The sequence below is a fragment of the Pseudophryne corroboree genome, chromosome 7 (assembly GCF_028390025.1).
Source record: "Pseudophryne corroboree isolate aPseCor3 chromosome 7, aPseCor3.hap2, whole genome shotgun sequence".
Lineage (NCBI taxonomy): Eukaryota > Metazoa > Chordata > Amphibia > Anura > Myobatrachidae > Pseudophryne > Pseudophryne corroboree.
In genome coordinates, this window is record NC_086450.1 from 118,381,248 (window position 1) to 118,398,555 (window position 17,308).

Here is a 17,308-nt window from a genome sequence, read left to right on the forward strand (position 1 = left end):
TTTCATGCAATGTTACTGAAATGTCCTTTATATGCTAGAACGCCTCACTGGTAATAGGTACTGTGACACAGGGATTACAAATTACAGATAATTATTCAAGTTTTGACATGGTTATAATTTTATTTTCTGCAGATGCCCTTGTCATCTTTCATTTTCATGCTGTATGCCCAACTTGCTATTCCGACCACTTGAAGCACAATTTTGCAAAGAGCTTTTTTAATGGTTTAATCTTGCAAGTGCTTACTTGAATATTTTAGCATGCCACGAAAAATCTGTTTCACTCATTAAACACTGTCGAAGTATATGCTTTATATTATGCAAGTTAGCTGTTCTGCAATTCTCTGTTTTATACGATATTTATGAATTAGTGGCTTACTATATACTGTATATTATTTAGCCACTCATCCGGCACTCAAAAGTTATCACAAATATGTACTGGCCAAGTGCCCTCCGCATTAACTGTAATGCTAGCAGTCACACATAAACGTCCACAGAACGGCAGCACTCTGGACTTAAAAAACAACTTAACAACACTGACTCTTTAAATGTCTGTTCTGTGGACGTTTTATATATCTCCAGTATGTATAATATTGTATTGCATGATATACTGTCTGCTGTGATACCAAAGAAAGTGGAGCATACCTGATAAAATAATGTGCAGATCTGTATACTGCACCACAAGTCCACAACACGTTTTTTATCTGCTAAATGCACACTGGAGGTGAGACCTACAATTGGAAGACATTGATTTTTATGTCCAACAAGCGAGATTAGGAAGTAGACGTCATCCCTAAGTATCATGAGAATTGTGAATGATAAAATACTGACTATCTTTTGTTATGCCAACCCTGTATGTTATGTTTCCTCTAAAGGATATCTGATATTTACAGTCTCAGCTGCACACCTAATAACCTGGATTTTTATTTTTGTAGTGTACTCCGTGCGAACAATTAGATGTATATGGATAAACAAATGGCAAGACACATTGGGGCAGATGTATTAACCTGGAGAAGGCATAAGGAAGTGATAAACCAGTAATAAATGCAAGATGATAAACACACCAGCCAATCAGCTCCCACATGTAAATTAACAGTTAGGAGCTGATTAGCTGGTGCATTATCACCTTGCACTTAACACTGCATTATCACTGGTTTATCACTTCCTTATGGCTTCTCCAGGTTAATACATCTACCTCATTGTTTGATTGAGACATTAGTGACTAGCACACAAAAAATCTAATTAACCATTGTAAATAGTGAAACATGCATCAGTTTCTCCGGCCTTTACACAGGCTGATATCCTGCATCCATGGCCTAATGTCCATAATGTATAACAAATTAACAACACACATTACTTAAGCACTGTTTTTACCTTGATTGTTTTATAACAAAACTCAATGGCTACATTCATTATTACAGCTGAAGATACACTAGTGTGCTTGTGGATGCCATACATCCCATCTGTCCCGCTTTCAGTGGGACAGTCCTGTATCTCTGGGACTGTCCCACCCATGGGCCGCTGGGTCCTGCAGTGGGAGTCAATTCTGTGCGAGCACACACGCAGCGGGTGAACAGTACTAATAGAACAAGGAGAACAACCTGGGGGGGCAGACTAGAAACTTGGGGAGTGCTGGACACGCCCCCACTCCAGAGACATGGATGGGGTCCCGCTAAACTCCGCCTCCTTTTGACAAATTATATTGCTTTGATTATGCACTCATAAATCAGAGGTCTGATATGAATGAAAACACCACACATCAATTCACTAGCATATTATTAATATATATATATATTAATATATATATATATATATATATATATATATATATATATATATATTAGTGATGTGCACCGGAAATTTTTCGGTTTTGTGTTTTGGTTTTGGATTCGGTTCCACGGCCGTGTTTTGGATTCGGACGCGTTTTGCCAAAACCTCCCTGAAATGTTTTTGTCGGGTTCGGGTGTGTTTTGGATTCGGGTATTTTTTTACAAAAACCCCTCAAAAACAGCTTAAATCATAGAATTTGGGGGTCATTTTGATCCCATAGTATTATTAACCTCAATAACCATAATTTACACTCATTTTCAGTCTATTCTGAACACCTCACAATATTATTTTTAGTCCTAAAATTTGCACCGAGGTCGCTGGATGGCTAAGCTAAGCGACACAAGTGGCCGACACAAACACCTGGCCCATCAAGGAGAGGCACTGCAGTGTCAGGCAGGATGGCACTTCAAAAAAATAGTCCCCAAACAGCACATGATGCAAATAAAAAAAGAGGCGCACCAAGGTCGCTGTGTGACTTAGCTAAGCGACACAAGTGGCCGACACAAACACCTGGCCCATCTAGGAGTGGCACTGCAGTTTTCTAGCGAGAGGATGAGTGCTTCCATCCTCATGTGAAGCTGAACAACTAGCCATGAACATAGGCCAGGGCCTCAGCCATTCCTTGCCACTCCGTGTCGTAAATGGCATATTGGTAAGTTTACGCTTCTCAGACGCTTTTAATTTTGATTTTTGGGTCATTTTACTGAACTTTTGTTTTTTGGATTTTACATGCTCTCTACTATGACATTGGGCATCGGCCTTGGCAGACGACGTTGATGGCATTTCATCGTCTTGGCCATGACTAGTGGCAGCAGCTTCAGCACAAGGTGGAAGTGGATCTTGATCTTTCCCTATTTTACCCTCCACATTTTTGTTCTCCATTTTTTAATGTGTGGAATTATATGCCAGTATCAATAGCAATGGCCTACTACTATATATACTGCGCACAACTGAAATGCACCACAGGTATGGATGGATAGTATACACAGAGGTAGGTAGAGCAGTAGCCTTCCGTACCGTACTGCTATATATATATATACTGGTGGTCACTGTCAGCAAACTGCAAAACTAAAATGCACCACAGGTATAGAATCTAGATGGATAGTATACTTGACGACACAGAGGTAGGTAGAGCAGTGGCCTTCCGTACCGTACTGCTATATATACTGGTGGTCACTGTCAGCAAACTGCAAAACTGAAATGCACCACAGGTATAGAATCTAGATGGATAGTATACTTGACGACACAGAGGTAGGTAGAGCAGTGGCCTTCCGTACCGTACTGCTATATATACTGGTGGTCACTGTCAGCAAACTGCAAAACTAAAATGCACCACAGGTATAGAATCTAGATGGATAGTATACTTGACGACACAGAGGTAGGTAGAGCAGTGGCCTTCTGTACCGTACTGCTATATATACTGGTGGTCACTGTCAGCAAACTGCAAAACTAAAATGCACCACAGGTATAGAATCTAGATGAATAGTATACTTGACGACACAGAGGTAGGTAGAGCAGTGGCCTTCCATACCGTACTGCTATATATATATATACTGGTGGTCACTGTCAGCAAACTGCAAAACTAAAATGCACCACAGGTATAGAATCTAGATGGATAGTATACTTGACGACACAGAGGCAGGTAGAGCAGTGGCCTTCCGTACCGTACTGCTATATGTATATACTGGTGGTCACTGTCAGCAAACTGCAAAACTAAAATGCACCACAGGTATAGAATCTAGATGGATAGTATACTTGACGACACAGAGGTAGGTAGAGAAGTGGCCTTCCGTACCGTACTGCTATATATACTGGTGGTCACTGTCAGCAAAACTCTGCACTGTACTCCTCTTATATAATACTGCTGGTCCCCAGTCCCCACAATAAAGCAGTGTGAGCACAGATATAGGCAGCACACTGAGCACAGATATGGAGCATTTTTCAGGCAGAGAACGGATAAAACTGGCGGTCACTGATCAGCAAAACTCTACACTGTACTCCTCCTATATAATACAGCTGCTCCCCAGTCCCCACAATTAAGCAGTGTGAGCACAGATATATGCAGCACACTGAGCACAGATATGGAGCATTTTTCAGGCAGAGAACGGATAAAACTGGTGGTCACTGATCAGCAAAACTCTGCACTGTACTCCTCCTATATAATACAGCTGCTCCCCAGTCCCCACAATTAAGCAGTGTGAGCACAGATATATGCAGCACACTGAGCACAGATATGGAGCGTTTTTCAGGCAGAGAACGGATAAAACTGGTGGTCACTGATCAGCAAAACTCTGCACTGTACTCCTCCTATATAATTCAGCTGCTCCCCAGTCCCCACAATTAAGCAATAAGCACAAATATTTGCATCAACATTAATAAACGGAGAGGAAGCCAGCCACGTCCTCTCCCTAACATTTCCAATGCATGAGTGAAAATGGCGGCGACGCGCGGCACCTTATATAGAATCCGAATCTCGCGAGAATCCGACAGCGGGATGATGACGTTCGGGCGCGCTCGGGTTAACCGAGCCATACGGGAGAATCCGAGTATGCCTCGGACCCGTGTAAAATGGGTGAAGTTCGCTCATCACTAATATACACACACACACCACACACACACACACACACACACACACACACACACAATATTATTTATATAGATAGATAGATAGATAGATAGATAGATAGATAGATAGATAGATAGAAAGAAAGAACGACCAATAATTTCTGCCAGGGGGTCTTATTGTGAACTGGTAGCTAACTACCTGGATTACTGGTTGCAACCATGCATCCAGGAAACAGTGACACATTTAAAGGATACATCTTTATTGTTACGTAAATTGTCTGATGATATTTCGCATGTTCCAGACAATTTGTTACTTGCTAGTATTGATGTAACTAGCCTGTACACCTGTATACCCCATGAATGGGGGTTACAGGCAGTACAGCACCTTATTTCATCCAGTCCACATTTCATCCAGTTCACAATATCAATTTTTTCATTCGTCTCCTGGAATTCACGCTGAGACACAATTACTTTTTGTATGATGGTAATGGCTTTTTACAAAGCTCTGGTTGTGCTATGGGCAGTTGCGTGGACCCGGCCTACGCAAATGCCTTCGTGCACGCGGTAGGGATGAAGTTGTTTTTTGAGGAGCCAGCAGTTTTAGCTAATGTGTTTAGATATTATCGCTATATAGATGACATCTGATAATATAGATGACATCTTACTGTTATGGCAGGGACAACCAGCAACATTGCTGGAGCTGATTGATTTGCATAATACATCTGTATGTCCAGCTAAACTTACTGAGAACCAGTTTTCAACAAATACATTTCTTAGATGTAAATATTGAAATTACTAATGGTTTTATCAAAACAAGTCTGTATACTAAACCTACAGACAGAAATACGATTCTCAGACATAATAGTTTCCATCCCAAAGCCACAGTAGATAGTCTGCTCTTTTCGCAATTTGTACGGGCATGTCGGATTACCAGTGATCTGGTAGAAAAAGAAGCACAGTTGGAGGTACTAACACAGAAATGTCTGGCGAGGGGTTATCCAACATCAGTATTATCATCAGCTAAATGTAAAGCCCTGGCTTTGGATAGGGGGATAGGGAGACATTATTAAAAGAAAAGATTCCAGACACAGTAGGGAATGTGGTAGTCCCATGGGTCAACAAATATACTGTAAAAAGCATGGCCATTCAGAAAAAGGCTAAACAACTAGGCCCATTATTAATTCAGATGCTGATCTACCCTCGTTAGTAAACTCCAGATTACTACCAAGCTATACAAGAGGCCCGAATCTTAAAGACATGTTAGTAAACACTGACATTACGGGCATGGGACAGTCTAAACAACAACACTTTTTGAGCAGGAAGGGCGGATGCTACCACTGCACGGGGTGCACAACGTGCAGTGCCCTCATTACTGGTAATAAATTCCCACATCCATATACAGGAAAATTGTATGAAATTAAAGTTCCATTATCCTGTACTTCTAGGTTTGTTGTCTATCTTCTGTCTTGCCCATGTGGGTTACACTACGTGGGCAAGACAGAAAGACAATTCAAGGAAAGGATTGCCCAACATAGGGCGGCTATTAGAGCTGCTCTGATCATGGGCAATAGTGATCAAGCTTTTGCGAGGCACTTTGCGCAGGCAAGGCATAATATGGCCATGCTAAGATATCGGATGACAGCACAGGTTCCCAGTTCTCTTAGAAGGGAAGATAGAACAAAGAAATCATTGCAACTTGAGGCCAAATGGATATTTTTGCTAGAGACTGTGAATCCCAAAGGTCTCAATGAATCTTTGAGCCTTTCTTGCTTTCTGTAAATTCCATCTGCAGAGAAGGCTTTAGTTAGATCATTTTTTTTATACACAGTGTCAAATGTGATAATTTTTCATTGGTTAAGCTGCTTTATTTATTTTCTCTCCACATTAAATTATGATGCTTGGATGTTAAATGTAGCTAACAACTGCATGCGTCTCTGATAAGATGTCAGTAACACAGTGGCTTCTTTACATATAGTCAATTACTCAGTTTGACAGCTTTCTATAATTGGACCATACATCTAAGGTTATACCAGATGCCGTGTTTTGTGACTTTATGGGGCTAAACAGGTCCTTTACTGTATTTTTCTCTCCCTGGCTGTATGTCATAGATATCATTTTAACTTTTTTTAGTATGCACTGATTTGTTCACTGTTGATATATATATATATATATATATATACATTATTTGTTTGAGATACATATTGTTTTTACACTATGTTTTGCACATATGTGCAGGATGCCCATTCTGCACCTTATATTTTGTAACACTGTGACATTTATTGTGTAATGTTATGATTATGTGTTACCTAGGTAACGTGTCCTGTGTTCCCCTTCCTTAGCCTGCCTCTGGCGCTAACGATAACGTCACTTCCGTTGGCAGTTACCGGAAGTGGAGAGGAGTCCCGGGACGGTGTCCGGTGGCGAGCAGGAACGGAGGAGCTTGAAAGTATAAAGTTGTGTGAGCACGTACACCCGTTATCCTGATGATGGGGCAACACGCCCCGAAACGTTGATGTTTGCACTTATGTGTGTGCACTAAACGTTTTCCAGTTTAAAGTCTTAGAGTGCCGCCTCGTTTTTTTCTTGTGTATATATATATATATATATATACATACATACATATATATATATACAGCACTGTGAGCTTTCATTGGTTCACACATGGTGCCATTTTTTAAATTCAAGATGGCCACAGTGAGACAATTTGGGGTCACCGCGTCATCACCCTGTACCCTTGACCTGGCTATGATAGCCAGCGTAAGACAGGGGGCAGGCAGGCTGACGACAAAGGAGAAGCTGAGAAAAGCTCCTGATGACTCCAGTGTCCTGAGAGGGAGTCCAATTGGCTCACCATGGCTATCTTGAATTTAAAATATGGTGTCGTGTGTGAACCAATGACGACTTGTGGAGCCATTTTTTAAATGGGCAGCCAGCCAATCACGAGCGTTCCTCTCTTGGGATTTAGTACAGGAACACTCTGCCACTGCACGGACTCCCGCACTCCTACTACTACCGCCGCCGCTCTGCCCCGCCCGCTCCCAGGTACTTGGCGCCCGCTCACACCCCCTTAATACCACTGCTGCACCCCCACCCCTTCTCTACCCACAGTATAGGCAAAGTGGTAGAACTATGGGGGTAATTCTGAGTTGATCGCAGTAGGAAATTTGTTAGCAGTTGGGCAAAACCATGTGCACTGCAGGTGAGGCAGATATAACATGTGCAGAGAGAGTTAGATTTGGGTGTGGTGTGTTCAATCTGCAATCTAAATTGCAGTGTAAAAATAAAGCAGCCAGTATTTACCCTGCACAGAAACAAAATAACCCACCCAAATCTAACTTTCTCTGCAAATGTTATATCTGCCCCCCCCCCCTGCAGTGCACATGGTTTTGCCCAACTGCTAACAAACTTCCTGCTGTGATCAACTCAGAATTACCCCTATAAGCCGATCAGCGCCCATACACTACGGATATAGCAGCAATAAATCATGATTTTTAAACATCCTGCCATTTTCATCTAAAAAATATTTCCAGGATCAGACCCTTTCTAACCCAGGATGCTACTAAGACTCTTATCCACTCACTGGTCATCTCCAGACTGGACTACTGTAATCTGCTCCTGACTGGCATTCCTGACAAATACCTCTCTCCACTGCAATCTATCCTCAATGCTGCTGCCCGGCTCATCTTCCTCACCAAACGCACTACGTCCACCTCTCCTCTCTTACTAGACCTTCACTGGCTCCCCTTCCCTTTCAGAATCCATTTCAAGCTTCTCACACTCGCTTACAAAGCCCTCACCCACTCCTCTCCCATCTACATCTCTGACCTTATCTCCCTTTACACTCCCACCCGTCCTCTTCGCTCTGCTAATGCACGCCGACTCTCCTGCCTACGGATTACTTCCTCCCACTCCTACCTCCAAGATTTTTCACGTGCTGCACCACTTCTTTGGAATTCCCTACCTCTCCCCCTCAGACTCTCCACCTCTCTACAAAACTTCAAACGGGCTCTCAAGACCCACTTCTTCACCAAACCCAGCCAAATCTCATCCTAACCCTCTGTTCTACGCTCTCTATGTAGCCCAACTGTGTCACCCCTGTCTGTCTACCCCTCCCCTTTTAGAATGTAAGCTCTCACGAGCAGGGCCCTCTTCCCTCATGTGCTTATCCTTTCTTACTTTAATAATCTTCAACTGTACCACATCCAGCAGTCTTCTGCCACCTGATACTTATTCCAGTGTCATCTGCTGATGTAACTATGTTTATTTACCCTGTACTTGTCCTATACTGTCATCAACTGTAAGTTGCTGTTTTACTGTTTGATTATTTGTTTATGTACTCTGTAATTGGGCGCTGCGGAACCCTTGTGGCGCCATATAAATAAAGGATAATAATAATAATAATGTTCAAAAATCATGATTTGGTGATTCCGATCATGTTTTGATCAGAATTGCCATGAGCAATTTATTGTGGCAATTATCTCCAGAATGGAGGTTTGTCACAATTTATTGCACGTGTATGGGCCCCTTTAGATGGAGATAACATATACAGAGATAAAGTACCAGCCAACCAACTTGTGTAATTTTTCAAACCCAGTCTCTGACATGACAGTTAGGAGCTGATTGGTTTTACTCAGTGGCGGCTCCAGAGGTGGGGCTGCAGGTCAGTTCAAATTTCAAATAGGGGAGCCACACTATCACCAACTGCCATTTCAAACTGACTCACTGGCAGTTGGTGTGCCTCCCCTATTCGAATTTTGAACTGAGCTGCAGCCCCACCTCTGGTAGTACTTTTTCTCCATCAAAGGCTTAAGGGGCTCATACATCTGCAATCCGGAGATCCCCAGATTCATTGTTTTTACAATCCATCTGAACTTGCCCATACATTACAGATATTTTTCAGTGATTTTCAGATCATTTTCAGTTAAACAGATCTGCCAATCTTGAAAGACTCATCAGCTTACTAGAAATGGTCTGCAGACCTGCTGATTGTTGCCCATACACTAGCAATCTACAGTCCAAATTTATTTGTGAAAGTAAACATATTAAAAAACCTGATTTAACAGTCCCACTCGATTTGTAGCAGAAATCTACGATCTGTGAACCACATACATTGCAGAATTATTGAAACAATCATCTGCAAATTGTCAGATTGCCCAATTGATTGGTGATGTATGGGCCCCTTTAGTAAATAGACCTCAGATTTTGAGTACCTGTGTACTAAGCCATCAGGAGTAACAAAGTGGAGAGAGATAAAGTACCAGCCAATTAGCTCCTAACTGCCATGTTACTGGCTGTGCTTGAAAAATGACAGGTGCTGGTTGGTTGGTACTCTATCTCTCTCCACTTTATCATTCTCTTAGACTTGGTACATCTGCCCCCATAATGCATTGCTGCCAATTGTGAATTCGACACATTACTTTCATCTTACATATTTGTGGAACATTGCAGTAAATAAACATCAGGGAATGTAACCAGTGTGTACACAGTTTTCAATATCCATATTGTTTTATTATTAACTTAGCACCTCTCTCTTATTAGATATGATATCTACAAATTACTTAAGAGTTTATTTTTATATAACTACCTTCCAGGGGTGAGCTGTACTGCAGTCAGGGGCTCAAAATAGAAACACAGTATGACTTGTGAAAATCATTAACACTATTTTTAGTCCTGGATTAAACAGATTATAAATAACAACTTACTTTCATTGCGTATTTGAATGTGAATTTGACGTATTATGTACATAAAACAGACTAACAACCACTTGAAAAGGTTTTACTCACCACTAAACATCAGTGTCGAAAGCTTGGGAAAAGGCTGAAAATTTATGAACTATATAAATAACTGTTGATGAATGAATAATAATGTTGTTGTAATAAAATAGTATACTAAATCACTAGTGTTACTTGCTGTTATTATGTTATATTGTTTATAGAGCCATTTGTATCTTACTTTTGCTCATTAATTGTTTAATCTTATTGGCTAATGGTGGTGTTCTTTCCAGCATCCAATATGAATTAATTGTAGGTTAGGGAAATGTAGCCCTATCAGCCAATACTACAACTGGCATATCCAATTTGTGTCTCTCAGAAATGTTGTTTCACAAGCTGGTTATTCACAACAGGATTTTACACATATGTTTAGAGTAGAACTGTAAATGAATGGCTGCCTATTCTTCCCACTCTTAGGTAAATATTTATGAATATCGACATAGAAGTGGCACTCATATTCAGCTTAAAGCCCAGCTTGTGTTACACTGTCTGCGAGTTACTGTGTGTGTCTCTTTAAATTTTCTGCTCCAAACCACCGAGAAGCAGCTGCTTACAATTGCTGGCGATTGTAAATATAGCCCCTTAGATACACTAATTCAATCCTTCCCTCTTTCCACCAACCAAAATACAGAATTCAGCTACAATATGATGAGTGGAAGTTGGGTATGTTATCCCGGCGATCGGGATGCCAGCAGTCACATTACCAACAGCGGTATCCCGACACTGACGATCCCGACCTGGACGGGATAAGTATTCTACCCCTCTGCCATCCCCTACCCTAACCCTTCTGGGGTGGCGGTTATGACTAACTCTTCGGGGTGGCGGCTGCAGAATTCGAAATCTGAACTTTCCTGCAGACTATTTCTCCTGATGTGCTGCATATTTAAATGTTAGTTCACTTACTCTTCAAAAAACACCTCCTGTCTGTGTAACATTAACAATCAGTACTGAACTCCCTGTTTTGGACGCAGCAAGAACTTTCCACTACACCTGCAATTACTTGTATTTATACTTTCCTTTGCTCTGTGTCTCTCATACATCCTCCACTCCTATTTCCAATTGTACACCACCTATTTACCTCATCCACACTGTGTATAGGTTTCTTCAACTACCCCATCACTCCTTGTCTACCTAGTCCTTTATTTTGTCCCCTGTTCCCACCTAAATCCTTCCCCCTAGTCACCTACATCTCCTCTCTTCCCTCCTCTGTTTCTAATCTAACCCACTGCTTCCCTTCCCCTCCTCTGTTACCCCATTTCACTCACATTTACCCCTTCATGGACCCACTACCCCATCACTAATCCCTACTCCCTCCCTCCACTCCCTGTCACCTCACCTCCATCTGCATCAAACTGTACTCCCTCTCTGCCCATCTCTTGCAGTTTCCCTTCCTAGCTCAGGAGCTCACCCCATCACTACACCCTCTTTATGTTGCCCTCTAAATGAATCTCACTTCAGTGCTACTGCAAAACTGATAAACTAATTCACATCTCTCCCACAATCTCTCTCCCTCTATCCTGTTTCCTCTGGAATGCCAGATCTGTCTTTAACAAACTGGTCACCACCCATGACTTTTTATCTCCAACTCCCTTAATCTCCTAGCCTTTACAGAAACCTGAATTTCCTTCTTTGACACCACTTCTCCCACTGCTCTCCCCACTGGGACCTCACATTCTTTTACACACCCCTGCCCAGGGGTTACCATGGTGGTGTTGTTACGGTCTTTCTATCCTCTGGTTACTCATACCCCAAGAACCATGCCTTGCATACTCTACATTTGAAGTCCATGCTATACGCCTTTTCCAACCTGTTTACTTTTGATTAACTGTCATTTACTGGGCACCTGGCTCTACCTACAAGTTATTTTCAACATCCCAATCCTTATCCCCACTAAATCCTCTAAACTCCTTAACCTCACATCATTGCTTGGTCTCTCCCAGTGCACCACTTTACACTCCCATGTTAGTGGACATTCACTTGATCTGGTCTTCACTCAGAATTGTGATATTTCGGACTACTCCAACTGACCATCACCTACTCTTTTAACTTATTTCTCTATACTTCTCCACCTCTACCTCCAAAGGCTACCATCACCATTTCCTTATCTTCCCTGTTTGACTCACTTCTCGTTCCTATTCTCTCTCTCTCTGCTGACCTGAACAAGCTAAGGCCCCATTCAATGCCTCCCCTTCTGCTCTGGAGTATGTTGCTCCAGTGACCAATATCCAACCTCGCAGATCAACACCTCAACCCTGACATTCCAAATGTACCAGATATCTGCAAAAATGTACATGTATCTCAGAGAAAAAGTGGAACAAATCCCGCTCTATGGGGGTAATTCAGAGTTGATTGCAGTAGCACTGCAGGGGGGCCTGATATAACATTTGCAGAGAGAGAAAGATTTGGGTGGGTTATATTGTTTCTGTGCAGGGTAAATACTGGCTGGTTTATTTTTACACTGCAATTTAGATTTCAGATTGAACACACCCCACCCAAGTCTAACTCTCTCTGCACATGTTATATCTCCCCCCCCCAGAAGTGCACATGGTTTTGCTTAACTGCTAACAAATTTGCTGCTGCGATCAACTCTGAATTACCCCCAATGCTCTTATCCTACAGTGCTGCTCTCTTCCTCTCTAAACAGTCGTATTTCAAGAACCTCATCTCCCCATTTTCAACTTCCCTGCATTTCTTTGCCACTGTCAACTCCCTCCTCTGCCCACCCCCACCTTGGCTTTCCTCCTCACTCTTTGCCCTTGCCGTTGCCACCAACTTCACATTCAAAATTGACTCCATACATCAGGACAACATATTCCACCAGACCATCGGCAACCCACTCCTTTCCCTAACCATGCCACTCCATCCTTCTTACCAACTTTGACTTTTCCCCCCCTGTATCTGGAAAGAAAGTCATAGTCCTAATCCGGTCATCCCCACTTGACCCTATCCCTTCCTGCCTCCTCTGCTACAGTACCTCTCTCCTTCTGTTTGTTCACACCCTGCCCACCTCCTCAACCTCCACATCTTATCAGGCACTGTCTGCTCTGCCTTCAAGCATGCCCTTATCTCCCCTGTTCTTAAAATACCTACCCTTGATCCTAACATTCTCTCCAACTACTGTCCCATTTCTCTACTCCCTTTTGCCTCCAAACTCCTTGAGCATATTGTTTACAACCACCTTGCTGTCTTTCTCTACTCCCACTCCATTCTTGACTCATTTCAGTTTGGCTTTCATTCTCTCCACTCCACTGAATCAGCCCACACAAAAGTCTGCAATGACCTCCTTGATGCCAAATCCAAGGGCCACTAGTCTCTGCTTATTTTACTTTAACCTCTCTGCTGTTTTTGACAATGTGGACCATTCTCTCCTCCTGCAAACGCTTCACTCCATTGGTCTGTGTGATATTGCTCTCTCGTGGCAGCCCTCCTACCTTTCTCTCTCCTCTCATGACTCCACCACCCCACTTCCACAAACAGATAGTGTCCCCCAAGGTTCTGTTCTTGGAACTTTCCTTTTCTCTTTCTATACTCCCTCTTTAGGTGAGCTTATTAGCTTTTTTTGACTTTTAATATCATCTTTATGTTGATGATACTCAAATCTACCTTTGCTTCCCTGACCTCTCACCCTTTCTCCTCGCTCGTATCTCTAACTGTCTCTCTGCTATCTCTTCTTGGATGTCCTAGCGCTTTCATAAACTTAACGTGTCTAAGAGTGAGCTAAGCATCTTCCCACCTCACTTCCCACAATTTTTTACCTATTGATGACACAACTATCTCCTCAAGCTGCCAAGTGCGCTGTCTTGGAGTTATCCTTGATTTCTCCCTCTCGTTCAAACCACACATTTTGTACCTTTCACAGTCCTGCCGTTTCCATCTCAAAAATATTTCTAGGATAAGATCCTTTCACACCTGCTACATCCACTAGGATGCTCAGCCACTCACTGGTCACCTCCACATTGGACTACTATCTTGCCTCCCTGACTAACACCTCTTAACTCTAATCTATTCTCAATGCTAATGCCTGAATCATCTTCCTCCTTAAACGTACAGTATTGTGTCTTTCTCACATCCCTTAAAAGCCCACACACTGGCTACACTTCACATTCAGAATCCAATTCAAGCTTCTCACACTCACTTACAAAGCCCTCACCATTCCTCTCCCATTTACATCTCTGACCTTATCTCTCTTTACACTCCTGCCCACCCTTTTCACTCCACAAATGCATGCCACCTCTCCTGCCTACTTATTACATCTTCCCACTCCCACCTCCAAGATTTTGCACATGCTGATTCCTATCAGTGGAATTCTCAACCTTTCCCAATAAGACTCTCCACCTTTCTACAAAACTTCAAAGGGGCTCTTAAAATTCATTTCTTCATCAAACCTAGCCATTTCTCATCCTAAATTAATCCTTTGTTCTATGCTCATTGTCTACACCATCTGTATCATACCCTCCCCTTTAGAATGTAAGCTCTCACAAGCAGAGTCCTCTCCCCTCAAGTGCTTTTCTTTATCATACTTAGACAATCTTCTACTCCATACCCCCCACAATGGCACCTACAGTAACATTTGGTTTCTGCCACCCTGATACTTATTTTATGTTGCAGAAATGTTTATATACCATGTACTTGTCCTTCATTGTTTGTCCTACATTGTCTTGTATTGTAAGTTGCTGTTTTCTTTTTGTGCTTATTTGTTTATGTACTTTGTTGGGCTCTGAGGAAGCCTTGTAGCATCACATAAATAAAGAATACTATGACTACTACTACTACTACTGCTAATAATAATAATAATAATAATAATAATAATCCCCTTCACAATCTGAAACTCTTTCCCTTGGGGAAGGTTTGGGGTCCAGGAATCAGCACTATCTGAAAATGGTGAAGGTTCCCGCAGTCAAGCCCCAAAAAGTTAGTATTTTCAGAGCTTGATGAAGTTAGGTCCACATACTAGTATATGGAGACAGCAGGCCAGATTGGGACTGAAAAATTTATTTTGTCACTTACTTTTGTAGAAATTAAGTAATTATGGATATGTCCCTGTAGAGTTTAATAAAAGACACATTTCAAACCAATTCTTGGACATCATTTTACTCTCATATGCAGTGGTTAAAGTGGGCCGGAACGGGGCGGAACTGCGTTCCGTCACCTCTAATTGCAGGCGGAACCAGTTCCGCCTCCGCCCGGCCACAGCATCATGTCCCTGTTCCATAGTAAAGGTGGCAGCGGCCGCCAGCCAATCATGGCTCGCGGACCGGCTGCAGCACCAATCAGAAGAAGATGAGGCTTTTTTGGCGTGAGCCAATCACGGCTCGCAGACCGCCAGCCAATGAGAAGCTGCCAAGTGGCAGCTTCTCATTAGCTGGCGGTCCAGGAGCCGTGAATGGCGCACAGCCGGCGCCAGGTTCAAAGTGCCATCTCTCCCCCCCTCCGCCGCTGCCACAGCCGCCAGAGTGTGACTGAGCCGCGGTTTGTAACGCCCGATCCCCCCCCCCCGCAGCCGCCGGAGTTAACTGTTCCATAGTAAAGGTGGCAGCGGCCGCCAGCCAATCACGGCTCGCGGACCGGCTGCAGCACCAATCAGAAGAAGATGAGGCTTTTTTTTTAATCTGGCGTGAGCCAATCACGGCTCGCAGACCGCCAGCCAATGAGAAGCTGCCAAGTGGCAGCTTCTCATTAGCTGGCGGTCCAGGAGCCGTGAATGACGCACAGCCGGCGCCAGGTTCAAAGTGCCGTCTCTCCCCCCCTCCGCCGCTGCCACAGCCGCCAGAGTGTGACTGAGCCGCGGGTTGTAACGCCCGATCCCACCCCCCCACCCCCCGCAGCCGCCGGAGTTAACTGTTAACTGACGCTGAGCAGCGGCCAGTAATGCCCATGCCCACTCCCCATCTCCCTGCCAGCGCAGCAGCTTAAATTCCACCCTACCCCTAAGCTTAGTGACCCGCGGCCTGTAATGCCCTCCCCACCTCCACCGGAGCACTGTCTGCAAGTGAATGATGGTCCGAGGCCCTATCCTAACTGTGGCACACCCCTGGGCGTCTGGCAGGAGAGTCAACTCGCCCTCCACATGAAGACCTCCAGGTAACTGCTGCCACAATTCACAGCTCTGGGTGCCCAGTCTTTCTGCTGCTGATATTCTCTCTCTCTCTCTCTCTCTCCATGTTTCTCTCTCTCTCTCTCTCTCTCTCTCTGTCACTCTATTTTGCTATGTCTCCCCCTCATCTCCCTCTTTTGCCATGTCTCTCTCTCTCTCTTGCAATGTCTCTCTCTCCATGTCTCTCTCACCCTCTCTTGCCATGTCACTCTTTTTGTCTTTTTTTGCACTTTCAAGACTCTGAGAGAGAGAGAGAGAGAGAGAGAGAGAGAGAGAGAGAGAGAGTGTGTGTGTGTGTGTGTGCGCGCGCTGGAAGGGGCTCTACCTGTCGTACTGTGTAAAAGGGGAAGCTGTCTGCCGTACTGTGTAAAAGGGGGCTTCGCCTCCCGTACTGTGTAAAAGGGGGACTCTGCTATTGTGTGTGTAAAGGGCATTAGTATGTGGGGCGGACAATGTGAATAAGATTGTGCTACTGTGAAGCATTATTTTGAATTGGTGTTACTTTTGTGTGGCCACGCCCCTTCTGTGTGAGGCCACACCCCTTTCTGCGGCATTGCGGGTGAGGTGAGTTCCCCCACCTCTCCAGGACCACTTTAAGCCCTGCTCATATGAGCTACAGGAAAAATAAATGTTCACTATTGCAAGTAAGGGTCCAAATGCTCTTATTGAATAATTCATATTTTAACATCCTTTTCCTGGCATGTTAATACTCCAATACAGTGGATGGAATCACATGATATTAGTGCAAATAATTAGCATTAAAAGATGAAAATAGCATACACTAAAAACCTCACAATATAAAAATATAAAATATAGTAATCGAATGATAAAATAACATATAGACGTAAAACTATAGGAAATTATAAGAAAACAAAAAGAAAATAAGACTTTAAATCAATAATAATCTCACTGTATAGTGTCCAAAAGAAATGCATTTTGCAGATCGCAGTCCGCTTTCTCAGGTGTTACAATCTTTTTTTTTTGCAGTTTTGCAATACTGTCAAAAATAAAATGCTGCTTAGGCTAACAGGTAGGTTTATTTAAGACTTTA